The 27517-nt window shown below is 46.2% G+C and overlaps 1 long non-coding RNA gene across 1 annotated transcript in view; it reads right to left on the bottom strand.

The window, feature by feature from the left end:
- The window catches only part of LOC139032185 (uncharacterized), a 230336-nt gene that overhangs the window by 100482 nt on the left and 102337 nt on the right, over window positions 1–27517 (bottom strand). The window contains exon 5 of the long non-coding RNA XR_011484701.1: window positions 1165–7828. This is a non-coding gene — a long non-coding RNA (uncharacterized lncRNA). The remainder of the gene's footprint in view (window positions 1–1164; window positions 7829–27517) is intronic.

The raw sequence follows: 27517 nt of genomic DNA, 5'->3' as shown, positions 1-27517 counted from the left end.
GGACATGCCTTAGCAACTAACATTTTCACTTTCACCATTGTAACAGCTGTGTTCATCTACCAGGAGGACTAGCTGAGGTTTAGGGATGAAACAGACCACATTACCCTATATTAACTATATATCTCTCTACACCTCTACCTTTCATCACACCACTCTGATTTTCAGATGTACTGGGAATACAAATGACGGGATAGGCCAAAAGTAAGGAATAAGCCACCACCCAAAAAGCTGGGTTCAATTTCTCCTAATGAGAGTGACTCTTTTGTTTTCTCTCTTTCTCATATCTAAGTCACTAACTGCTTGTGACTTGTCAGACCCAGGTCTCCATGCCTTGCTCCCAAAGACCAGAGGTATTCCCAGTGTCTTTCTGCACCTAATCCTAAGAGCCAATACCTACAACCTCCACCTTTATCTCCTTGAGTCTAGACCTGTTGTGAACGTCTAATCTTGTTCACCCATTGGAAATAAGCCCGAGAGCTTTTCTCTCCCACCTTTTTATCAGCAGAGAAACTATTTCTATTCCATATAAGACTAGCTTCGCAGCAATGTTCCCTTTACACACAGAGAGACACACACACACACACCACACACTCTCTTCTCCCTCTGACTCTCCCATAAATATTTGCCAGCTATCAGCTGACCCATATAAAATAACCAATATTCAACCATTTCTGACCTAGGAAAGGAGGCAATTTTATCATCGCCATATCAATATATTTAACCCAGAGACTCAGACTTGGGGGTTTCTGTAATCTCTGAATCTTCCTGTTTTTAAGCCAAAGCCAGTTGCTCTTATCCATTTCCCACGATGATTGTACCGAGACTCTGAGAAAAATGCTTCAGCATCTCAGGCATGCTGGGGAGTTTCCTTCCTCATGGACCTATAGTTGCCAGACAATTCCGTGAACTAAAAATCCTGGTCAAAATATAGATTCTAGATGCAACAGATTCTTGCCTGTTCAGCCTCTTCCTGTTCCCTGGGGAGAAAGGGTGTAGAAAATTTATAAAATATGCACTGCTGACTTGGGACTAAGAAGTGAAAGCCTCTTTAAGGAAGGAGAGCATCAATTCAGGATCCCCCAAGTCCCACCATCTTGGAAGCCCCCCCATTTCTCCTCCTTTTGTTCTTTTAGCCCTTTGTGAAGAGGTCCCCAAACTCCCTACCTCAGGCTTCTCCAGTTCTGTCCATCAGCAGGAGTGCTCTTTGCTCTCTGCTGCATCACCTAAAGCCCTCCCTAGATGTTGTCCTCTCTTCAACCCAATGGAGAAAATGGGCAGTCTCAGGAAAGCTGAGGGAATCCCCCCAACTTCCCACGGGTATTGGGAAATGCTGTGTATGACATTAGCAGAAATCTTGTGGTGTTAAACATAGTTCTCTCTGTTGTGGGGTCCCTATTTAACAAGAAATTCCCCACATATTAAGCATTTCTGAAACTGTTCCTTAGAATGCGAGTGTTCTAAGAGATATTCCTGAGTGTTCCTAAAAAAGGAGTTCTTTGATCAAAAAAGTTTGGCAATCCCTATATGCCATTACTGGCCCTTGGAAGGAATTTCATAACACACAGCTTCACATTCAAGATTTTGAGAGATCTTGCAGAGGAAACCCCATGTAACTTTGTTTGATCTAGTGTTTCCTAAACTCACTCAGCAGAGGAACCCTCTTCTTTCATGAAAATTATTTTTATCATTTCCTGGACCTTTATGTTTCATAAAATACACTTTGTGAAATCCTGCTCTATCTTGTGAGGGAGGATAAATACTTCACCTTCCCTTTAGAAAATAGAGCTGGTGAGGATGCAGGGCCCCTTATCCAAGCCCACCACCCCTGGAGTGAGCACCACTCACGAGTCTTGCAAATGGCTTTCCTCCCCTGTCCTTCACACATGCAGTGTCTTCAAAGAGCAAAGGTTTTCCAAATGCCTGTTCTAGCCCAGGTCCCCTCATTAGTCTGGGCCCTGGGAAACCCACATGAGCCTTCGACAGACATGGTTAAGACAAGGAGATCCAAGGGGCGTCCACCCAAAAGAGAAGAATCTGAACGTCCAAGTATGAGACATTCTCTTTAGTCCCATGGCCCAATTTTGATTAGACACACCCTGCTCTCCAACTCATGCGTAAGGGCTTTAACTCGTCCCACCCAGGTGGGAAGCCTTTAAGGACCATGCTGAAACCACAGGCTTGGATATGGTGTGCTTTAGTCAAATTCCTGGTGATTCATCTGGATCCCACACTTCAGTATTTCAGTCCGCTCTCCGTCTTTGCAATTTATCTCCCCACCTAGAACGTAAATTCCAGGACACTAGAATCCATATCTTATCCTTCCTCTCTTTGTCCCTAAAGTATCTATCTCTCAATAGTAGGTACAGTGGAATAATAAACAATACTATAAACAATATTAAACTGAACTTAACAGAATCCCCTCTGCTTTTCATCTACCCCAAGAAAGAAGGGTGGTAAAATAGGAAATTTCTTTTAACCCATCTCCTTTAATAGACTCATGTGCGTGTTAATTGCTCAGTCGTATCTGACTCTTTGCAACCCCGTGGACTGTAGTCATGCCAGTCTCCTCTGTCCGTGGAATTTCCCAGGCCAAAATACTGGAGTGGATTGCTTTTTCTTTCTCTAGGGGATCTTCCCCAGGCAAGAATATTGGAGTGGATTGCCAGTTCCTTCTCCCGGATATCTTTGTGACCCGGGGATCAAACTTGGGGCTCCTGCATTGCAGGTAGACGCTTTACCGTCTAAGCCACCAGGGAAGCCCAGCAGACTCACAGACTCAGCCAGTACCCTCTACTCCCACCAGGACATAAACCAGACAAGCCCACAGTACCTAACCGCTCACAGCCACAGGGCCGAGCTCTCACGCCCTAATGCGCTCTGTTCTCACTGACTCCTTGCTTATCGAGAGTCAGGTGTGTTCCTGAATTTGTCCATACGGGTGGTATGTGTTACTATAGTTGTGCGTTTTAAATAAAGGTACTGGGACGGACGCTTGTCTTCCACTGAATGGTCTCCATTTGCCTCTCCAGTTCCACTCTCTACTCCGCTCGGTGCCCAGCGAGGCTGACCTTTATAGACTGGACCAATCAAGCCTCCCTGTGCTCTGGTCTCTGGTTGGCTTCTACCAACGGAAGTCATCTGTAGGAAGTGGGAGGTGGAAGGAAAGCAAGGCTGGGCTATTCACCCCTCGACTCTCTCCTTGCAGGTCTGGAGCTTAATATTGGCTGAATTCTTCTAGCAAAAAGCATGCAGCTACTCGGCATCATTACACTCAGGGATGGGCGCAGCCTCCCACAATGCCGGTCACTGTGTGTCCCACACCACTGCTTGGCTTCCCTCAACGCTGTCCACACTGTGCACTCCCTTTGCTGAACTCTTTTTATTTTTTTATTTTTTTCCATTTATTTTCATTAGTTAGAGGCTAATTACTTTACAATATTGTAGTGGTTTTTGCCATACATTGACATGAATCAGCCATGGATTTACATGTGTTCCCCATCCTGAACCCCACTCCCGCCTCCCTCTCCATCCCATCCCTCTGGGTCTTCCCAGTGCACCAGCCCTGAGCACTTGTCTCATGCATCCAACCTGGACTGCTGATCTGTTTCACCCTAGATAATATACATGTTTCGATGCTGTTCTCTCAGATCATCCCACCCTCGCCTTCTCCCACAGAGTCCAAAATTCTGTTCTATACATCTGTGTCTCTTTTTCTGTCTTGCATATAGGGTTATCATTACCATCTTTCTAAACTCCATATATATGTGTTAGTATACAGTATTGGTGTTTATCTTTCTGGCTTACTTCACTCTGAATAATGGACTCCAGTTTTATCCATCTCATTAGAACTGATTCAAATGTATTCTTTTTAATGGCTGAGTCCATTGTGTATATGTACCACAGCTTCCTTATCCATTCATCTGCTGATGGGCATCTAGGTTGCTTCCATGTCCTGGCTATTGTAAACAGTGCCACGATGAACATTGGGGTACACATGTCTCTTTCAGATCTGGTTTCCTCAGTGTGAATGCCCAGGAGTGGGATTGCTGGGTCATATGGCAGTTCTATTTCCAGATTTTTAAGGAATCTCCACACTGTTCTCCATAGTGGCTGTACTAGTTTGCATTCCCACCAACAGTGTAAGAGGGTTCCCTTTTCTCCACACCCTCTCCAGCATTTATTGCTTGTAGATTTTGAATAGCAGCCATTCTGACTGGCATGTAATGATACCTCATTGAGGTTTTGATTTGCATTTCTCTGATAATGAGTGATGTTGAGCATCTTTTCATGTGTTTGTTAGCCATCCGTATGTCTTCTTTGGAGAAATGTCTGTTTAGATCTTTGACACATTTTTTGATTGGGTCATTTATTTTTCTGGAATTGAGCTGCAGGAGTTGCTTGTAAATTTTTGAGATTAATCCTTTGTCTGTTTCTTCATTTGCTATTATTTTCTCCCATTCTGAAGGCTGTCTTTTCACCTTGCTTATAGTTTACTTTGTTGTGCAAAAGCTTTTAAGTTTAATTAGGTCCCATTTGTTTATTTTTGCTTTTATTTCCTTTTTAACCATCCCTTCTGCTACCAGCTTTTTTCTGCCTCCCCCCACAAACCCTGACTACCTACCAACAACCATTCCTTTCCCTCTTCTTTTTTCTGCCTCCCCCCACAAACCCTGACTACCTACCAACAACCATTCCTTTCCCTCTTCTTTTCTAACAGAGCCCTTTTGCTCTAATTCCAGGATTCCAAGTGCTTCAGGGAGCATCTCCTTCATGCCAGAGGAGAACTTTAAATATACATAATATATATATTGTCATTCATTTCTTCATTTCTCCCTGGTGCAGGTGCTTATTACAGGTTAGGGGGTATCCATCTCTAGAGTTTGGTTTGATAAATTTGGTCCAGACCTCCTTTCTCAGGGGCTTCCCTGGTGGCTCAGATGGTAAAGAATCTATTTACAATGCAGGAGACGCAGGTTCAATCCCTGGGTCAGGAAGATCCCCTGGAGAAGGAAATGGCTACCCATTCTAGTATTCTTTCTGGAGAATCCTATTGACACAGGAGACTGGCAGGCTAGAGTCCATGGATTTTCAAAGAGTCAGATATGACTGAGTGACTCTATTTTTTTTTTTTTTTTTTTTCTTTCTCAGGAGGCCTGATTTTATGGTCCATGGGACAATGAGTCCCCTGGAGCAGAAACCGGTCATATTAGTGACTCTTCAGACCTAGGCTTTCTGTCATTAAAACTAAAAGGTGTTTGCTCCTTGGAAGAAAATCTGTGACATAGACAGTGTATTAAAAAGCAGAGACATTACTTTGCCAACAAAGGTCTGTACAGTCAAAGCTTTGGTTTTTCCGGTAGTCATGTATGGATGTGAGAGTTGGACCATAAAGAAGACTGAGTGCTGAAGAACTGATGCTTTCAAACTGTGGTGTTGGAGAAGACTCTTGAGAGTCCCTTGGAGTACAGGAGATCAAACCAGTCCATCCTAAAGGAAATCAACCCTGAATATTTATTGGAAGGACTGACGCTGAAGCTGAAGCTTCAGTACTTTGGCCACCTGATGCAAAGAGCTGACTCAATGGAAAAGATCCTGATGCTGAGAAAGATTTAGGGCAGGAAAGGGGACAACAGAGGATGAGATGGTTGCATGGCATCACCGACTCAATGGACATGAGCTTGAGCAAGCTCCAGGAGTTGGTGATGGACGGGGAGGCCTGGCGTGCTGTGGTCCATGGGGTCACAAAGAGTCAGACATGACTGAGCAACTGAACGACAACAACTGCAGACCTAGGCAGTCCCTGGCACAAAAATTAGTGGAATTGAGCTAAAATATTTAAGTTGGGTTGATTCATAAAGGCTCTAACCGATTCCTAGAGAGCACTGGTTGCCCAAATTCTCAGGCTCTGGTGCAGAAATGCAGGAGCTAGGGTTTCCAGTAAGATTCGTCACTGAGTCCCTCTTCCTACCGGCTGCCTTTCTTGGGATATCTTTAACCATATAGAGTTCCCTTCACATCATCTGTGCAAATCAGAGCCCAGAGGAGCAGCAACAGGTGGAGAGAGCCAGGATCCTATAAACAGAGGCTTGCCACCGAGACATATGGAAACATTTTGTCCCCTCTTACAGCAGGTCTTTAGCCACTTGCCTCCCCATATCATTCCATTTTCACATTTTCCATGCACCTGCTAGGCGCTAAGCACTATGCTTTTATATAGATTAGTTCACCTCATGAAGAACAGAAATTCCAGATTATCCCTGGGCTGGTGGGGATGGGGAATGATCTTGGGTAAGTCCCTGGCCTGTTTCCAGATCTCTAAAATGAATGGGTGTGCTATATGATCTCTCAGGAGTCTTCCAGTCCAAATTTGCTAAAAGGCTCTACAGCTCTGAGATCGAGTTTCTCCTTCCAGAAGAAGCACCAGTAAACCTCTCTTAACCTGAACTTCCCCATCGGAGAGGGGAGCCTGAGCCCAGGGCTTGAGTGCAGGCGACTTAGTTTTTTGTTTTACTTCATTTCTGAATCAGCTAATGTTGCTAAATTCTTTTTTTCTTTGTTTGTTTCTATGGGAGTATAGCCGCTTTACAATGTTGTGCTAGTTCCTGGTGTACAACAAAGTGAATCCACTAAATGTATACATATATCCCTTCTTTGTCACTATAGAGCATTGAGTAGGGGTCCCTGTTCTATACAGGAGGTTATCATTAGTTATCTATCTCATGCACAGTAGTGTATGTGTCAGTCCCTACTTCCTAATTCACAGCCCTCTTCCCCCACCCTTGCCTTGGTGTCCATATATTTGTTCACTACGTCTATGTCTCTATTTCTGCTTTGCAAATAGGTTCATCTGTACCAGTTTTCTAGATTCCACATATATACATTAATATATACTATTTATCTTCAGGAAGCTTAGTTTTTGAAGTGATCCCAGGAAATAGGAGTGGGGCAATGGGAGGAAGGGAGGGAGGGAGTCTAACACAAGGGTGGGTTGTTGAGCTAGTCACCACTCTAGGAAACTGAGGCTCAGTCTCACTGGTATCCTCTGAAGAGCCAAACAGAATGCATTTATAATTCCATGCCCTAGAGGGATGGAAAGAGAGGAACATTTTACATCAGCTCCCATCCCACTGGTCATGGTTGTCCCATGGGAGTTAACTTCCTCCCTCTTCCCAGGGTGCACCTTGACAGTGACCAGCAGTTCTGTACAGTAACAATAGAGAAGTCCCAGCAAGATGCAAGCTTGCAGCTTAGGGGAGGATTGCCAGAGGCTAAAAGGTAGGCCAAGAGAATCAGAGTTTGCCAGACTTAACAAAAATGGAGTATGCTCACTTAAATTTGAATTTTCAAATCAACAATGAATGCAATATTTAGGACATGCTTATGTTTAATAAATTATTCGTTATTGATCTGAAATTCAAATTTGACTGAGTGTCCCACATTTTTTATGACAACCCTGAGTGCAGTACACAGTTGGGAACAGAAGGCAGGCCATGCTAAGCGCCAGCCCTACCTCTCCAGTCTCCTTTAAGGAATTTACCTATCTGCCTTGAAGACCTTTAAATTTCCCATTTCTCCAAACTTCTGATATAGAAGTAGCTGAATTATGAGGGATGACCTGCTCTGTACAAGGCCAGAAAGGTAACAGGGGAAAACGCAGCCAGGTAAGATGAAGTGGGACAGAAAATTTCTAGTTCTTTGGGGACTCAAAGCCCAGAAAAGGAATCCTGTGCTTGTACTGATAAGACCTCAGGCTGAGCAAATCCAGGCTGGTGCTGGGCTCTCCACCACGTCCCTCCATGGCTGTGAATATCTGCAAGAATGCCAAGACCTACAGGGAATGAAAGAACAGAAATATGAATTTTCATTAATAATGAAGATAAGAATGACAAAAGACAATATTTTTTCCTGCAAATCTTTTTTTTGTTTTCAAGCAAACTTCTCCAAAATACCAAATGATCATCTTAAAAGCTCTAGAGTTAGATGTTTCTTATTCTGAGTTCAGGAATTTGAGTGCTTAAAAAACAATCCTTTTGTAATGTCCTAGAAGGATGGGATGCGGGGGCAGGGGTAGGAAGGAAGTCAAGAGGAAAGGGATACAAGTCTAAATATAGTTGATTCACTTTATTGGACAGCAGAAACAAACACATTGTAAAGCAATTATACTCCAATAAAAAGTCTTTGATAAAAAAAATTTTTAAATCATAAATAGAAACAATAATGCAATCTATATCTTTTTTCTTGTAGCTTCAAAATTTCCAGAACTTTCCCATTGTTCTTTAGTGAGGCCTCCTCAGCCCTATGCTTTCAGAAGCCTGCTGCCCTCCTGCCCAGGTTCTTAATCTAACCAGAGTGACAGCTCCATTTGAGTCCCAGGACTTTGTCCCTCATCCCTGGTGAGAACAAAGCTGATTTGTATGGGAGTTGGAACCTTGAATCTATCTCACACCCAGGACCTCTGGTCAAGAGGCTGCAGCTATACCCTCACCTTCATACAGTATCAACCCCATCAGCAGATGTCTGGGTGGTAACAATTCCAGAGCATGGCTCCTGTTGAGTCTGAGTTTCCAAAAGTGGGATGGAAAGGGCCATGGGATCATTTTGGCAAGCCTCCCTATTCCATTGATAAAGATGCTCCATTCCATAGGTGGAAGGCAACTGGTCTAGGATTCACAACTGCATTTCTCCATTTGACAGAATCAAAAGAAGAACTCAGTGCTCCTTCTATTACCCCAAGAATAGCCTCATCCCACAGTACCATCCTTCCCTCTGATTGTATTGCCTCCTTGATATTTGTGTTACTCCATTATGGCAGGAGCTTGGATGTTATAACAAACACAGCTCCCCTATATAATCCACAGGGACCAGTTTTCAAAAACTACTGTGGTGAACATTTATTCTTAACTACACATCAGAGCCTCACGCCTCCCAGGGCAATAACTATTAACATCTCTCTATAGAGGAAATCTGCATTCAAATCCTGGTTCTGTCATTTAATAGTCATGTAACTTTGGGCAGGTCACATAATCTTCTAGAACCTTCAGTTCAGTTCAGTTCAGTCACTCAGTCGTGTCTGTCTCTTTGTGACCCCATGGACTACAGCATGCCAGGCCTCTCTGTCCATCACCAACTCCTGGAGTTTACTCAAACTCATGTCCATTAAGTCGGTGATGCCATCCAACCATCTCATCCTCTGTTGTCCCCTTCCCCTCCCACCTTGAATCTTTCCCAGCATCAGGGTCTAGAACTTTAGCTTGACTAAAAATGGACAAGTGATCTCTGTCCAACTTATTGTGAGGAGCAAATGACTTCCCTTGTTTCATGCAAGGACCCACTAGCCACATGTGTTTCTTTAAGCTGAAACATAAATTAGATAAAATAAAAATGCAATTCCTTATCCTCACAAGCCACATTGCGTGTGCTCAGTGGCCACATGTGACTAGTAGCTACCATATTGGACAGGACAAATACAGAACATTGATCCATCACAGAAAATGCTATTCCTCAAGGCTGCCAGAGGGTACTCAAAACACATCAGCCATGGGGTCCTTCATGGTTTGGTTCCAACCTTCCTGTCCAGGTTCTTCTGTCACACCCAGCCATCTGCTCCTTTATATTCTCCACCAAATCACATGTTCTTCCTGGCTGTTACTTCCACGGTGACTTGTTTCCTGTGGTTTTCTTGTTGAGAATGCCCTCCCTACCCTGGATCCCATGCTTTTAAAAAAACAGTTTTCAAAAACTACTGTGGCGAACATTTATTCTTAAACACACGTCAGAGCCTCACACTGCCCAGGGCAATAACCATGAACATCTCGCTACAGAGGAAATGGGCATTCAAATCCTGGTTCTGTCATTTATTAGTCATGTAACTTTGGGCTGCTCCTGTCTCTAGAAAACTGTGCTCACGCCCAGGCCCAATGCAAAAAGTTCCTCCTTGGAGGCAGTGTCCGCCATGCTCCTGGAAGGAATCAATCAATCCTCTTTCTCCAGATCCTCTATTGATGACCCCACTACAACATTTCCACCCTGAGATGGACATGTGCTGATCACTGAAGGCCTTGAGGGCAAAGACTGGGTCTCATTCATCTTGGTGCCCCAGAGCTGGGAAGAGTAGAGATCTTGGTCAATATCGACACTGTGGATCTCACTAACACCACACTCCTTCAGCCCATCAGTTCCCAGTGCTGGCTCGGTCTTAGCTATACAGGGAAAGGTTTCCCCACAGGCCGCTTTTCCCTCCAAGCAGGCAAAGCTGTGGAGGGAAGCTGGAGGTGGAAGCCGGGGCTCAGGCTGGGTCAGTGGCCACGGGGAAGAGGTCAGTTGAAGAAAGCCGGCCCCAAGGGGAAGAGCTGGAGGGAAGGATAAGGGCGGTCCCAGAACACACACTGACCATTCTCTCCCACTGGAATGCTCTCTGCCTGGCCTCCCTGACGACCAGCGCCTCTGGCTCTCCCCTCCTCCCACCTGGGCATTCTCCGCAGGGCACTGCCCCCGCGTGCCTCCCCACAGGCCCCGGGGCCAGCAGAGCCTCCTGCCGGGCCCCTGAGCCTGCCTCAGGATCCCTCCCAATGAGTACATCTCTACACCACCTCCCTCACCCATGTCTTCTCCCGTGTTCTTTTTTTTTCTTTCCTACAAATGTCACATTAAAGTGAAAGTGAAGTCACTCAGTCGTGTCTGACTCTTCGCAACACCATGGACTGTAGCCCACCAGGCTCCTCCGTCCATGGGATTCTCCAGGCAAGAGTACTGGAGTGGGTTGCCATTTCCTTCTCCAGGAGCTCTTCCCAACCCAGAGATCGAACCGGGGTCTCTCCCATTGCAAGCAGATGCTTTACCATCTGAGCCACAAGGGAAGCTCACAAATGTCACATCCAGTTCAGTTCAGTTCAATTGCTCAGTCGTGTCCGACTCTTTGTGACCCCATGAATGCCAGGCTTCCCTGTCCATCACCAAATCCCAGAGTTTACTCAAACTCATGCCCATTGAGTCGGTGATGCCATCCAGCCATCTCATCCTCTGTCGTCCCCTTCTCCTCCTGCCCCCAATCCCTCCCAGCATCAGGGTCTTTTCCAATGAGTCAACTCTTCGCTATACCATTTCTGTCCTTTATCAATCCCATCTTTGCCTGAAATGTTCCCTTGTTATCTCTAATTTTCTTGAAGAGATCTCTAGTCTTTCCCATTCTGTTGTTTTCCTCTATTTCTTTGCATTGATCACTGAGGAAGGCTTTCTTATCTCTCCTGGCTAGTCTTTGAAACTCTGCATTCAAATGGGAATATCTTTCCTTTTCTCCTTTGCTTTTCACTTCTCTTTTTTTCACAGATATTTGTAAGGCCTTCTCAGACAACCATTTTGCCTTTTTGCATTTCTTTTCTTGATGGGGATGGTCCTGATCCCTGTCTCCTGTACAATGTCACGTACCTCCATCCAAAGTTCATCAGGCTCTCTATCAGATCTAGTCCCTTAAATCTATTTCTCACTTCCACAGTATAGTCATAAGGGATTTGATTTAGGTCATACCTAAATGGTCTAGTGGTTTTTCCCTACTTTCTTCAGTTTAAGTCTGAATTTGGCACATTAGCATGCTTTAATTTTTTTTAGGCCTTTATTGAATTCATTACAACAGTGCTTCTGTTCTATATTTTGGTTTTTTGGCCACAAGGCATGTGGGCTCTTGGCCCCCTGACCAGACATCAAACCTGCACCTCTTGCAGTGGAAGGTGAAGTCTTCACTGGACCACCAGGGAAGTCCCCTCCTGTGTTCTTTTTTTTTTTTAATAGGCTATGCAAATCAGTTAAACTAGAGAAACATATATAGGTTAAGTAGAGTACCTTGTCTAAGTTCTTAGTCTTCTTTTTTCTAATACAATTATTTTATTACAATTCTATAAGATACTGTAATCCAAATGCTTTCAGACATTTTGACTTGGGGAAGAGTTTTAAAGATACATAGTTTTCTTTAAGAAAAAAGTTGAAATCACAGTAAATTTTAGATCTCCTATCCCATTAGCTCTTTTTCCATTCATTTCTTAGGAAGAAAGTTTTCTTTTTTGTTGTTGTTCAGTAGCTAAAGAGCCTCTTGATGAAAGTGAATCAGGAGAGTGAAAGAGTTGGCTTAAAACCCAACATTCAGAAAACAAAGATCATGGCATCTGGTCCCATCACTTCATGGCAAATAGATGGGAAAACAATGGAAACAGTGACAGACTTTATTTTCTTGGGCTCCAAAATCACTGCAGATGGTGACTGCAGCCATGGAATTAAAAGACGCTTGCTCCTTGGAAGAAAAGCTGTGACCAACCTAGACAGCGTATTAAAAAGCAGAGACAAAGGTTCATCTAGTCAAAGCTATGGTTTTTCCAGTAGTCATGTATGGATGTGAGAGTTGGACTATAAAGAAAGCTGAGCACCGAAGAATTGATGCTTTTGAACTGTGATGTTGGAGAAGACTCTTGAGAGTCCCTTGGACTGCAAGGAGTTCAAACCAGTCAATCCTAAAGGAAATCAGTCCTGAATATTCATTGGAAGGACTGAAGCTGAAACTCCAATACTTTGGCCACCTGATGCAAAGAACCAACTCATTGGAAAAGACCCTGATGCTGGGAAAGATTGAAGGCGGGAGGAGAAAGGGACAGCAGAGGATGAGATGGTTGGTTGGATGGCATTATGGATGCAATGGACATGAATTTGAGTGAGCTCTGGGAGTTGGTGATGGACAGGGAAGCCTGGAGTGCTGCAGTCCATAGGGTCACAAAGAGTTGGACATGACTGAGTGACTGAACTGAACTGAGTCATTAAGTTATGTGGGATTCTATGCGACCCCATAGACTGCAGCATGCCTGGCTTTCCTGACCTTCACCATCTCCTGGACCTTGCTCAGATTCATGTCCATTGAGTCAGTGATGCCATCCAACCATCTCATCCTCTGTTGCCCCTTTCTCCATCTGCCCTCAATCTTTCCCAGCATCAGGACATTTTCTAATAAGTTGGCTCTTCACATCAGGTGGCCGAAGTCTTGGAATTTCAGCATCAGTCTTTCCAATGAATATTCAAGCTTAATTTTCTTTAGAATTAGCTGATTTGATCTCCTTGCTGCCCAAGAGTCTTCTCCAACACCACAACTCAAAAGCATCTTTCTTTTTTTACATCACTAACTTTTTAAATTTATTAGTGTATACTTTAAAATTTCTTACCTAGGTAACACTGAATTATTGTTTCACAAGTACAACATTATATTTCTAGTTCTGTACTACTCTACAATGTCCTCACCATCAAAAATTTCTTGATCTTTCGCTGTGCAGCTGATTTCCTCTGCTCCTTCATTCTTTGTTTGGTGACCACCCCACCATCCTTCCAGCTTCCTGACTAGAAACCTCCCACCAAACTTGTCCTCCTCCTTCCTTCTCCTCCAAGATCACCTCCTGCCATCAGTCAGAAAGTCCTGCCCATAAGACCCCTGCAGTGGCCTGAACTCTGCCTCTGGACTCAGTGGGCCCCCATGTCTTCTCGGGTGGGCCATATCACTGTAATAGCATCCTAACCAGGCTTTCCTTCTCTAATCTGTGGTCCTTTCCATCCATTTTGTCAGAATCATCCTCCTAAAATACAAATTGTTCTCCTCCTGGCCTCTGCCCTCCACCATTGCCCACAGGGCCAAACACAAGCCAATCTCCTTAAACAAATATTCAGGTTCCTCCAAGATCTGACTCTCACTTACCTTGGCTGCCTTCCCTTCTCTGGAACATGCCGTCCAATTCCCCACTTGTGTGCCTTTTCTCTGCCTCCCTCGTCCCCAGCACCCACCCTACGCTTGCACAAAGGCTTCCAAGTTCAGCTCCAACTTCAGCCCCTCGATGTGATCCTGGAAGCAGGCCGCCACTGGGTTCCCACCCAACTTGCACACAGATGGGCTGAGGGACCTCAGGAAAGTTACCAAATCCCACCATGGCTCATTTTCCTCATCTGTAAAATGGGACCATAGCATTGCCTACCAGTCACTAGCAGATGGAATGGGCTACTTCATTAAAAGCGTGTAGCATCACACCTGGCACAGGGCTGTTTCTTTCTACCTTTGGTGATGGTGCCTCCCAGGGAGAGGTCTCAGACTCTTCAACCATAGGCTGCCTGAATTTCAGGTATAGGGCTTAATTATTTGGTTCTGTAATGAAATTGTTTTTGCCTGTGGTCGCCTCACTCAGAAGACTCAGGAATTCAACCTGGTTGGCCGGTCACCTCCCAAGCCCGGCACACAGCAGATCCCGTGAAGCCTCCTGCTCAGATCCTGCTGCCGCCCCCCACCCCCACCCCACCCCTGCCTCCATTGACTTCCAATAAAATTCTTTTTATTTATTTCTTCCCCTCTCTGAATTGTTTACTTTTTTTTTAATGGGAGTATAGTTGCTTTACCGTGTTGTGTTAGTTTATGCCGTACAACAACATGAATCAGCTCTATGTATACACATACGCCCTCCCTTCTGAGCCTCCCTCCACGCCCCCATCCCAGCCCCCTAAGTCATCACAGAGCCCCAAGCGGAGCTCCCCGTGCTCTACGGCCGTTTCCCACTAGTTACACATGGTATTGTCTGTACACAGTGCTATTCTAATCTGCCCCACCCTGCCTTTCCCCTGCTCTGTCCACAGGTCCATTCTCTGCATCTGCATCTCCATTCTGGCCCTCTAAATATGTTCATCAATACCATTTTTCTAGCTTCCATGTATATGCATTAATATACAGTATTCAAAGGTCCTTTTAATTCTGATTCCACAAGAGTCACTGGTGAGACTGTGGGGAATGGAGAAGGTGTTTCTGAGACAACGTGTGAGAGCAGGTGAGCAAGCTTCTGTGTGAGTCTTCTTGAAAATGTGTGTGAGCGAGAGTATGTGTGGAAGCGAGTGTACTGAGTCTGTGTTTGAATAAGAGCACTGTATGAGGGTGTACAGGAGTGGATGAGAATGTGTGTGTGAGTGTGCGTCAGACCAGGCTGCTTTCCAGTACAAATCTTGTCGTTTTCCTGTCCCTTCAGCTATTCCTAGGGTCAAAATTTCCATATGTCTGTCAGCAGTCAAAGCAGAACCATGCAGAGCTACAAAAGACTCGGCAACTTATTTCTACTGCTCGTATCCTACACAGCAGAGAATGTACAGAGCTGAAAGTAACAAGACACCAGGGCCCCTGAGCGATGTACCCCATGCATGGAGGCTGCCAATAACACCCCTTCATCTCCAGGTGGCTTGTCTCGTTGGCAGTCAGAGAACTTTGTTCTACCTGTACAATAAGGTTAGCAAATATCTACTGAGCACTCTTTACGTATTGGGCATTTTACTGATCAGCAACAGATCAACTCTCAGAAGTAGTTACTCTCATGATTTCCAGTTAAAAAAAATAAACCAAGGCACAGAGAGTCTAAATATCAATAGCCTGCCCAGAGCCACACAGTTAGTAAGTGATGGTGCCTTGATTCAACCCAAGAAGTGTAACAATCATGCTCGTGTGTGTAACTACCACACTTACTGCCAGAAGTGGCTGTTTCAGGGCTCTGTCCCACGCCCCATGTTGCTGAGATCTGAGATAAAGAATGTGTGCAGCGGGGGAGAAGGGGACCTCGGTAACCAGAACATGAAAACTGGGCACCTTGGGCAGATGCTGGAAAGAACAGAAGAATGGGAGCCAAGGAGAAGTCTCGTGATTCCCAAACATTCAAATGTGGAGGTCTCTGAAAAGCGTCCTGGCTGAATCAGAGCCATGTGTAAGTGACCCTGCCTGAAGGATCAGCCTGACACCAGGGGAGTGCCAGTTGGACGGTAGGCAGCAGCAATTTGTTCTTGGTTGAAGCCAAGCCACTTGGAGTTGTGGGATCAGCAGATGTCAAGGTAGGGTGGGGCTGAAGAAGCCCAAGCCAGCAACCAACTTGTTACGGGTTAGCGCTGTCCCAGGGCTGCAGCCATGCTCTCAAAACAAGGCTCCAGGGCCATAATGCAGGAACCCCCCAGAGAGCTCACCAAATTGCGGATTTGAGGGCCCCACCCTAGTCAACTACACTCTCTGACATCTGACCTTGAAATCTGCATTTTTCACAAGCTCCTCTAGTAATTCCAATTTTCTCTCAACTCCGAGAACCACCAACATGCAGAAATGCACAGCCAGCTGTCTTAGATTCAGTTCCCAAGAAGTAGATCTGAGAGGGGGGATCTTAGACAGTGCTCACACTGTATTATGAAAGTGCTCCCCAAAAGGGCTGATAAGAAAATGTGGAAGCAGAGCAAGAAGGGAGGACCCCGGGAAGGATGTGAAGTCTAGCAGAAGGTGGCTTCCACCCAATCTCCCAGGGCCTCAGGAAGGTAAGTCCTGTCTCCAGTCAGTCACCCCAAGTCCTTCGAGTATCTGGTTCTTAATCACATCAAAGCTATGGTTTTTCCAGTAGTCATGTGAGAGCTGGACCATAAAGAATGCTAAGCAGTGAAGAACTGATGCTTGTGAACTATCGTGTTGGAGAAGACTCTTGAGAGTCCCTTGGACCACAAGGAGATCAAACCAGTCAGTCCTAAAGGAAATCAACCCCGAATATTCATTGGAAGGACTGATGCTGAAGCTGAAGCTCTAATACTTTGGCCAACTAATACGAAGAGCTGACTCATTGGAAAAAACCCTGATGCTGGGAAAGATTGAGGGCAGGAGGAGAAGGGGAGGACAGAGGATGAGATGGTTGAATGACATCATCAACTCAATGGACAAGAGTTTGAGCAAACTCTGGGAGACAGTGAAGGACAGGGAAGCCTGGTATGCTGCAGTCCATGGGGTCACAAAGAATCAGACATTACTGAGCAACTGAACAACAACAACAACACTGTTAATTTTCTAGTCAAAACTGGTTTTTTTTACTGGTCCCTTGTTTATTAGCATGAAGAATAATGGAAATGGGCTCTTTCCTTGAAATTAGAAAAACAATATGTAAATTGGCTAAAATATGTTAGAAATGCTCACACCTCACAAGAAGAGGGTGTAAGAACCACCCTCTGGTCCCTGGCAAAGGGCAAGGACTTTGATAAATACACGAAGGCAGTAAAAGTGATAACACCTCTGTCAAAAACAGGGCCAATGAGCACTGTTTATAATAGCCAGGACATGGAAGCAACCTAGATGCCCATCAGCAGACGAATGGATAAGGAAGCTGTGGTACGTATACACCATGGAATATTACTCAGCCATTAAAAAGAATTCATTTGAAACAGTTCTAATGAGATGGATAAAACTGGAGCCCATTATACAGAGTGAAGTAAGCCAGAAAGATAAAGATAAAGACCATTACAGTATACTAACACATATATATGGAATTTAGAAAGATGGTAATGATAACCCCATATGCAAAGCAGAAAAAGAGACACAGATGTACAGAACAGACTTTTGGACTCTGTGGGAGAAGGCGAGGGTGGGATGTTTCAAGAGAACAGCATCAAAACATGTATATTATCTATGGTGAAACAGATCACCAGCCCAGGTTGGATGCATGAGACAAGTGCTCAGGCCTGGTGCACTGGGAAGACCCAGAGGGATTGGGTAGAGAGGGAGGTGGGAGGGGGGGTCGGGATGGGGAATACATGTAAATCCATGGCTGATTCATGTCAATGTATGACAAGACCCACTGCGGTACTGTAAAATGATTAGCCTCCAACTAATAAAAATAAATGAAAAAAAAAAAAAACAGGGGCAATGGCCAAAACCCAGATTGTGTCATCTCTTCTGATGACAAAGGCCTCCAGTAAAGGCTGAGAGCACTTTGAAAATAACACAATTTTCTTGGGACCTGGGAGAGAGAGTTGAAGAAACTGCAGCTGATGGCAGAAAAACTCAGATCTTTAACTTTACAAATGGTACATTGCTCCAACACCAGGAACAAAAGGAGAAACGAAAGCATAATGACAAGAAAAATGAGAGATGGAAAATTAGTGGGTGCAGTGTATGAGGAAAAATGTCACCTGTGTTCAGATATATGAAAAAGCAGAGTAAAAATTTCATCATCATGTTTGATGACAATTAGCTTTGAGATGATACTCAAGTTCTGTCTATATCTTCATATGCTTTTTTTCCTTTTCCTCATTGCATTTAATTATTTTTATCACAAACATTTTACATGCAACTATTTCAAAGTATTCCTTTAATTAGGATCAACCCTTTGGTTAGTAAATAAATGTGGTTTTTCTTTTTTTTCCCTAACCATGTGGCATGTGTAATCTTTAGTTCCCCAACCAGAGACTGAACCCACACCCCCTGCTTAGGAAGCACAGAGTCTTAACCCCTGGACTGCCAGGGAAGTCTCATAAATGTGGTTTTAATTTAAAATAAATCAATTCAAGCAAGAGGCTAATTCCCAACAGAGCTTCTAGCTATTATCCCACCAGAAAAGATGTGCAGTTCTAAGCTTGCAGGACGGTGCAAAGTTCTAAAATCTATAACTTCTCCTACATCCAATAAAACAAAGATGCAGGCAGGTAGAGTAGGAGGTGATGGGCTTACCTTTGATGACAGGGAGGAAATTAGCTAAAGCCAGTCTTTGTTGTGGGGGAGGGAGGAACAGAGTAATGAATGGAATGGAAGGGGACAGCTCCCCCAGAGAGAGGAAGGGGGAAGCTACGCTGATGAACCCAAGCAGGAGTGGCCATCACCTGTGCTACAGCCTGAAGCCAGGCCTTGGGCTAGGTCTTTCCCTTCAGTTCAGTTCAGTTCAGTCTCTCAGTCGTGTCCGATTCTTTGCAACCGCATGAATCGCAGCACACCAGGCCTCCCTGTCCATTACCAACTCCCAGAGTTTACTCAAACTCATGCCCATCGAGTCGGTGATGCCATCCAGCCATCTCATCCTCTGTCGCCCCCTTCTCCTCCTGCCCCCAATCCCTCCCAGCATCAGGGTCTTTTCCAGTGAGTCAGCTCTTCACATCAGGTGGCCAAAGTACTGGAGTTTCAGCTTCAGCATCAGTCCTTTCAATGAATACCCAGGACTGATCTCCTTTAGGATGGACTTGTTGGATCTCCTTGCAGTCCAAGGGACTCTCAAGAGTCTTCTCCAACACCACAGTTCAAAAGCATCAATTTTTCAGTACTTAGCTTTCTTCACAGTCCAACTCTCACATTCATACATGACCACTGGAAAAACCATAGCCTTGACCAGGTGGACCTTTGTTGGCAAAGCCCTTACATGATCCCATTTAGCTTTCCTAACAAAGGCTGTATCTAGTTTTTCTCTTTACAGATAAGGAAACTGAAACCCAGAGGGGTTCAGTGATCTACCCAGGTCGGTCGGAAAGTGGCAGAGCCCTGGAAGTGATCTGCATCAGAAATGTTCCAGGCCCAAGGGGGATGCTGCATAAGACACATTTCAGGCTCCAGAGGGAGCAGGAGAAGCCTAGGACCTGAGCGGGGCAGTGAAAGTGGGGAGCAGTGAGAGGTAAGCCTGGCTGCTTCAGGCAATCCTCTCTTTGGAGAAGTCCTCTAGACACACACCAGCAGATATTAATCAACCCCTCTGTTCTGGCCGTTAGATTAATGCACTCTCAGCTCCCTTAGACTCTGATCAGGGGAAGGAAAAAGAAAAAAAACAGCTTTGTCAGTGAGTATCCAATTACAAATTTAAGACGCAGAAAATCTTGGAGCCAGAACCTGCAAGCTCAGCAGTCTCTCTAAGTTCAGTTTGCTTCAGATTCTGATACTTGAATAAGCAGGGGGTCCCCACAAGCTTCATTCGCTTTCTTTCCTCTCCCCCTCTCTCCTTCCCTCCTTCCTTCACCCTTCTCTTCTCCTGTCTTGTATTCATGCAGGCAGCAAAGATTGCTGACACCCACTGTCAGACACACTAAGGAAAAACAATTTCCCAAGCATCTTCCTTTTCATTATTTCCTCTGACCCTGAAGGGTGAGGTGTCATCATCCCCATTTTAAATGATGAGGACACTGAGGTTCCACAACTGGTCACTGGTCATGTGTGGACTTGAACTCAGGATTCTCTTAGTCGAAACTCCTTGGTTTTCATTGTTTTTCCCCTACGCTAGAGACTTGCCCTCACCTTTTCCATTCTGAGGCAGCTGTTGAACAAACTCAGCCAACTCCATGAGCCCCACCTCCACCCCTGCCCAGGTTGCCAGCAGGGAAGGGACAGGCAGGGACAGTAAAAAATAAAAAGCCGTTTGGCAGGCAGCGCTGAGTGTCCCAGGTCATGGGCCATGCCAGTGCTGGGCTCTAAGATGAGCCCAAGTGGCAAGGGAACAAGAAACTGAGGGAAAGAACATGTGAGCCATCTTCAAATCTCATACTTGAGAGGTGTGAACAGTGAGAACCAGAACAGGATGTCTACCTGCTCCAGAGGGGTGCCCAGGACCAAGGGGCTGGAGACGGTCAGAAGTGGATGGAGGGGAAAGAATGGGAGAGGAAAGGGGCAGACTGGAAGATGGAGGTGGAGGGAGCCTGCCCCCATAGGATGGGGATATGGACTAGAAGGACCGCTTACTGAAGGACTAGCAGGATAAGCCTGGTTTGGAGTCTTCTAGCATAGAGGGTTCACTACCTCTGCCTTCTTGCAGGGAGTCCCGAATGGGCAGAGAGGTCCCTCCCCCTGCCTGGAGGGCTGAGAGGATGGAGATGGGAGGGAAGACAAGGCTAACCTCAGAGGGGAACTCTGGGATGGGGGCAAGGCAAGAAGTGCCCTGGCCTGAAATGCATTTGGCAGCAGAATCTAGAAATTTCACCTGATCCAGAGCTTTACCACATGTTCTTTTCTGTTTCTGTGATGACAAAGATAAAGAGAGAGGAAAACAAACGCAAGAAACAGGCAAAACTCCTCTCTCACCTCTCTTGACCAGGTAAAAAGCAACCCCATGAGGAGACAGGGGGTTTGGAGAGAGTCTAGAAGGAAGTCCCATATGGAGCTCAAAGATTCACCCTGTATTCGAGCAGGTCACCCCGGCCACCTGGGCAGGAGCTGCAGCCAGCCCCACCTCTCCCCACTCCCACCCACTGGCTAGGTAAATGATCGGGATAAGCGGCCCCTGAGGTAGACGCGAGTACAGGTCACCCAGTCTTTGGAAGCGACGGCCCATTCCCTTATCTCCGCAGCTGTTGGGCAGCCTAGCAGGCACAGGCTCTGGTTACAGGGTATAAACAGCCACAGAATCAGCTGGTTTTAGTCTGACCTCTGCCCTGGGCTTCTGCCTTAGGGGAGTAGGGTGGGGGAAGGGCAGCAGAGGGGGGATACTCAAGGTGGACCGCCTCCCTCTCAGTTCTCTGCCTCCTCCCCCCGCCCCCCACCAGCACTCCTCTGAATTCTCTCCAGAAGTTGCAGGTCCTCCTTTCCCAGGGAAGTCATGTGTGCAGGTCCCGGCGACCTTGATGTGGGCTGTGATGCACGTGAGCAGCCCATCTCACAAGTCTGTCAGATCACAATTGTGTTGCTTTTGGACAAAGGCCATCCCATCCATCGCCTTGTGCAGACACACACAGCCCCTCTCCTTTGAGCAACAGATACGCATCTTTCTTCAGACCTTCATCCCGGGGGATGGGAAGTTTATCTTTTTGGCTCTGTGTTCCCCTGCTGCACCCAAGATGGGTCCTGTATCTTTGGAGTGTTTCCCCAAGAACTGCAGATGATCAGAGTGTGTGCACAGAGGGGGCATCCAAGCTTAACAGCAAACCCAATCCAAGGGGCCTCACTGTCTCTGGAAGAGAATCCAGAAATTCAAGGCTGGTTTTCTTACCAAAGGCCTTCCCATAACCTTCAGAACCAAGACTGCTGGGCTGGGCTCTTCTGCCAGGCAGCTGAGACATTCAGAGAACAGATGACATCGGGGGAGCCCTGCCAGATGCGTGGATTACTCCAAAGAGAGCAGAAGAAACAAACCACTGACAGCCCAACCAAATACACCCTCGTGTTAATCCGAGCAGAGCGATCAGCTAGCAAAGGGCAGAGGCCTGACTCAGCCCCAGTTCCACCTCCAGGTTTCTATCTGGCAGGCTCGTGGAATTTCTCTCCAGCTCTTGCTTACCAATTATTGTAGATTCATTCTCCATCGGTCTCAGAGGGCTAGGGTGCTGCTCATCCATGGCTGTGGGATCTTGAGACTCCACTTCTCCACAAGATTGTTTCTTCCCATAAAGTGCAAGGGTCTGATCAAACTGAAGGGGAGTGCTAGTCACTCAGTCGTGTCTCTTTGCGACCCCGTGGACTACAGCCCACCAGGATCCTCTGTCCATGGGATTCTTCAGGCAAGAATACCGGAATGAGTAGTTACTCCTTCTCCAGGGGATCTTCCTGATGCAGGAATCAAACCCAGGTCTCCCGCATTGCAGGCAGATTCTTTGCCATCTGAGCCACCAGGGAAGTCCCTCTGATCAATCTAGAAGTGTCTAATCAATTTCTATGTGCTAATCAATCCCTATGTGCTAATCAATCCAATCACAGCAGCCTTTCTTATTTTGATCATGTGAAAAAACAGGTGACTACAAGAGCAGGGGGCCTTTAGAAACTGGGAGAAGGTGAAAAAAAAAAAAAAATACTCCCAGAGGGAGAGATTAGAAAAAAGAGGAGGCAGGGGACAGAGGCTGGACTTCAAAACACTGAGCTGCAAAATCTGAAGCAGGCTCCTTGTTTTTCCAACGCAACCAGGCCAGGCCAAAACTGTGGTTTTAGTTATGCAGCTACCGTAGTCCTCTGCTTTCTATCATTTATGAAGGCAGTTTGTGTAGATCTGGGAGGAGGTGTGTGTGTATGTGTTTTAAGTTGACTGACTTGAAGCTTCCTTCATGGAAGAAGAAATTTCCTTCTCTTTAACAGTATTTATTGATCACGCTAGTGCTAAGGTGCTTCAGTTATGTGACCCTATAGACCACAGCCTGCCAGCCTCCTCTATCCACGGGATTCTTCTGGCATGAATACTGGAGTGGGCTGCCATCCCCTCCTCCAAGGGATCTTCCCCTCATTGATCATATTGGCAACTTAAAAAAAAAAAAAAGAAATCTATGTACCATAGATAAACACCTATGTACAGCAATAAATACCCAGGCTGAGGGGTCCCAGCCTAGTGCCACCCCTCCTGGACAATAGCTTAGCAATAAGTCCTGCACACACACAACAGAGAGAGGCACCAAAGATAATACCCTGCCCAGAGGTCAGAGCCCTTGCCCACCCTACACAAGAGGCTCTGGGCTTCATCATGCATCCCACTCCAACTCCTCCTCACTTAGCTCTTTAACAACCCCGTTTGCAGACACACATCCAAACATACACATACACACACACAATGGCTTACTAAAAGTATGTTGAAAGAAGACACTTAGTTACAGATTTCAGGAACTGTTCATATCTTTAGCGATGATTACATTCCTGATATGCAAGGATCTAGGTTAAAATTAGGCCAGTTACACAAATTCGTGGGCTAGAGCAGAGAAAACTTCATCCAGGGCTGTTTAGCCATTTAATCAAAGAGCGAAACTATTTTTAAAATAGCTCTGAATGACGCTTTTTCTTTTCTACACTTGGACAGTCAGGCACACGGCCTTGGCATCGAAACGTTCTTGAGATCCAAGCCGGGGTGAGGCATGGAGCTAAAAAGACCTTCAAGTACTTCCAGTCCTTTCCCTGCTCCTGGAAGGTTTTTAAGGGAAAAAGAAGAAAGAGAAAAAGAAACATCCACGGGTTTTGATAAGCACTCTGTGTACTTGCATTTGTCTCTTTCGCCTTGGTTGGCCAAAGAGTCTGCTAAAAATATAATGAAGGAAGGGGGGCAGGCAGTGCGGAGGGGGAGAGAATTAGAAACTAACCCTGTTCAACTCTGACTGCTCCCCCACACACTTACCACAATGCTGAAGCTTATCTGCCCCTCTTCACGGCCCACTTTTGGCACTTGACTGGAGTAAGTTATTTTTTAATAAAAGAGGAAAAAACTCTCATTTCTGTTCTTTCAGTGGGCTTCAAAAGTCTCCATGACTGAGAACAACTCTCCAGTTCTACTTGTGTCTGTGTTGAGATCATGCCTCCTGGGGAAGATTGGCCTGTTGTGTGGATACCAGAACCCACCAGATCCCAGAGGTAGACCAACATCTATCTCAGAAATTTCCCGAGGGCTGGCCAGCCAGGAATAACCAAGGGGCCTGTTCCTCAGCTTCCAGGGTCTGATCAGCCCTGTCCAGGCTGGAGTTTGCCCAGAAGCAGGAGGAGGTGGGGGGGAGGGGATCCAGCAGGGGCAGCCGGTAGCCGGGTGGTTAGCTCACAAGCTTCCTTGGAGCGCTCTTTCTCTTTAGCGCCTTTCTTTCAGCCAAACCCAAAGGTTACTGGAGCAGGCTGGGCCTGCTCAGACTAGGAGAGCTGAGTCATCCTCGGGACAGGACGGCAGCAGCTATAAATTATCCTGTGTTTAAGGATGGCTTTCTCAAACCCTGGCTTTGGGCTTGGAGTCTTTATTTATATCTCTCGCAGGAATATTTTTCAAACTCATGACTGCACTCTGTATTGCTCTGGGGACACTCCAAGAACCTGGTCTCCTCTATAATGAGCCCTGCAGGCGACAGGTCCCCAGAGGCCCTGGGCCTGGACTCTGGGTCGACTCACACTCAACGCCCACACGTACATCCCCTCGCTGCTAGGCCAGGGCCTCATCTTGTGCGTGGAAGTGTGTCCATCTCTGCTGGCCCAGCATCACAGGCAGGCACACAGATACATTCAGTGACATGCACGCACACACATGCACACGTGCAAGCACACACACATTCCAAACACAAACTACGTGCTTTATTTGGGAAAAATAAAGTTCTCCCTACGTGGTAGAGACAGTAGAGACAGTGAGCAGAGAGTCTCTGCTCACAATGAAACATGCACCATGCAAGAACTATTCTGCAGGCTGCAGGACCCTGCAGGGGTGGGACACCCAACCCCCTGACTCAGAGAAGGGCATTTGGCAAGTGACTGACAAGTGTGTATTTCCTTATGCAACTTGGCTCGTTGTTGTGCTGGTGGTTGTAGCTTGTTCCTTACTTGGTGCATAAGGAAGTGTCCCAGACCAGAGTCTGCCAGGCAGTTCGCAGGCTTGAAAACAGTTCCTTAGACCAAAAGCTCACACATCAGAATCCAGGAGCCTGTAGACAGATGTTCCCTCTTGGAGCATCGGCAAGAGCAAGGCAAGTTTTGTTAAGAAGAATTAGGAAAGGGAGCCAGGTTGTCTCTCCTGCTAATAAATCCGAATTCCTTTAATCCCTCTGTAGCCATCACCCTGCCCCCCTAACCCCGAAAGGTTTTCACCCTTCCCTCCCTAGCCTTTTGTTTTTCTTTCCTGTTCTGTAATTAGATAATTTTGTGTAGTTTGGTAAATCACTGGTTGTTATTTATTTATTTCCCTTGGTTTATTTATCATTATTTGTTCTTTTCAAAGTCTCTTCAAGATAGAGAGAGCCTCATTCTTCCCGTGGTTCTGAGGCACAGAAAAGGCAAAAGATACGGCCTGGGGCCACAGAGCATGGTGGCTGTGATGGATCCAACCCTATCCCCAGGCCCTGCCTGGCAAATTCCATCTAGGAAGATGAGCCCAGGACACATGTCTGTCCTCTGAGCCCTGGGCCCTCCCTCATCTAAATGGCAGACCCTCTGCCACCTTTCTGTAAGCAGAACTCCTGGGGCTTTGAGCCTAAATCTTATGAGGTTGTCCTCACTTGTCAGTAGAAGTGATTAGGAGGCTAAAAGGGGCAATAGTAACCCTATTCTTGATTGAACCACAATGCCAGAAATGTATAAAAATGTCAAAATCCTCCATTAGGTGACATAGTAGTTCCCCTAGTCCCTCCCTCTCCCCATTCTGTTTAGCCACCCCTTTTAAGCACCTGCTGTTCGCACATCTTTCATCCTCTTATCTCGTTATCATCTCTATCTTCCAAGCATGGACAGATGCAAGGAATCACTTCTTCACCCCCAGGGCCTCCAGCCGTCTTTGTCCCCTTACTTAAACATCACTAGAATTTCCACTTTTTCTGGCCACTTTTGCCAGGTGAATGTTGTCGTTCTCTTAACTTCACAAAGCACGAACTCTTGCCACATTCAACTCGTGTACGTGTTTGGACCTTATCCTTCCAGGTCTGTTCAAAGGTTACTATTCAGTTGTGTTTTGCCCGCAGTTGTGTGTGTTCTGGGTGGCTTCCAGCTGCCCTTCCAGAGCCTCTCTCCCGCCTGCTCCACCCTGCTCTGAGTCTCTGGAGGCCAACCCCCCCGCAATGGACCATATCAAGGGGTCTCCATTGTGGTTTTCCTCTGGATTAGGCCGGGGGGGTGGGGGCGGGCATCATCTGGAGGTCAAAGAGAATGAAGAAAGTGAGAAACCAGCCCCTCTGCTTCCTCCTTGCCGCACTCTCTCGGGTTGACCCAGCTTCTCTGCCTAAGAAGCAATGCAGTCCTCCCCATAGAGGAGAGGACTGTATTCATTCCCTGGGGCTGCTATAACAAATCACTACAAACTTGGTGGCTTAAAGCAGCAGAAGCTTGCCTCTCACAGTGCTGGAGGTCAGAAGTCTGGAACCAAAGTGTCAGCAGGGCCACGCTCCCTGGGGATCCTCTGAGGGGGATCTGTGCTCTGCCTCTCAGACTCCAGCGCTGTCAGGACCCATGTGGCCCCATCACTCATCTCTGCCTCTGTGGTCACACGGCCTCCCCCTTTCCCCTGTCTTCTCCTTTGCTGTCTGTCTTGAACTCCCTCGGCTCTTCCTTTATAAGGACACATCATTGGATTTAGGGCCCACATGGATAATCCAGGATTATCATCTCAAAATCTTTAAATAGATTTGTAAAGACTCTTTTCCCAAATAAAGTAACATCTACAGATTCCAGGGATTAGGGTGTGGATTTATTTTTTGGGGGCCACCACTCACCCCATGACAACTATCCTCTCTGGGTTCTAGCTGTATTTCTCTCCAGAACTACCTGGAAGGCCCCTTAAAACCCACAGGCCTGGGCCACATCCCCAGAATTCAGTGGGTCTGGGTGAGACTCAAGAATTTATATTTTTGACAAGTTCCCAAGGGAGGCTGAAACTCCTAGTCTGGAGACCATAGTTTGAAAACCACTGGCTTAAACAATAAAGAAAATGTCCTCTCATAGGCAAAATGTCCTTGGAGAGGGTGGTCCAAGGTCAGATGATACACTGGCTCAGTCAGGTCCTTTAGGACCTGGCTGTACCCTGCTCGGTCTTCCTCAGCAGATCAGCCTCAATCTTGACTCGGTCCTCACAGCTGCATCCTGATCCAGCAGCTCCAGGCATCCTCTGAAGACCAGTGGGTGGTCTGTAAAAGGGATCACCCTTCTTTAGAATGAGAACCTGTCTCTGAAGGCTTCCAGTTAGTGTCTCCTTATACCACTTTAGCCAGAAGTACATCCCATGCTGTGTCTAAACCAGCCACTGCCAATGGGAACAGAACAACAGTAATTAGGTTATACTAATTTGTCTTTCAAAAGAAGAGTAGACAGCAAAGACATTAATGGGCTCTGCTGACTATGGAA

The sequence above is a fragment of the Odocoileus virginianus genome, chromosome 30, assembly GCF_023699985.2.
Source record: "Odocoileus virginianus isolate 20LAN1187 ecotype Illinois chromosome 30, Ovbor_1.2, whole genome shotgun sequence".
Lineage (NCBI taxonomy): Eukaryota > Metazoa > Chordata > Mammalia > Artiodactyla > Cervidae > Odocoileus > Odocoileus virginianus.
Note: the sequence above shows the minus strand (reverse complement) of the source record. Positions and strands in the feature narration are given on the sequence as shown.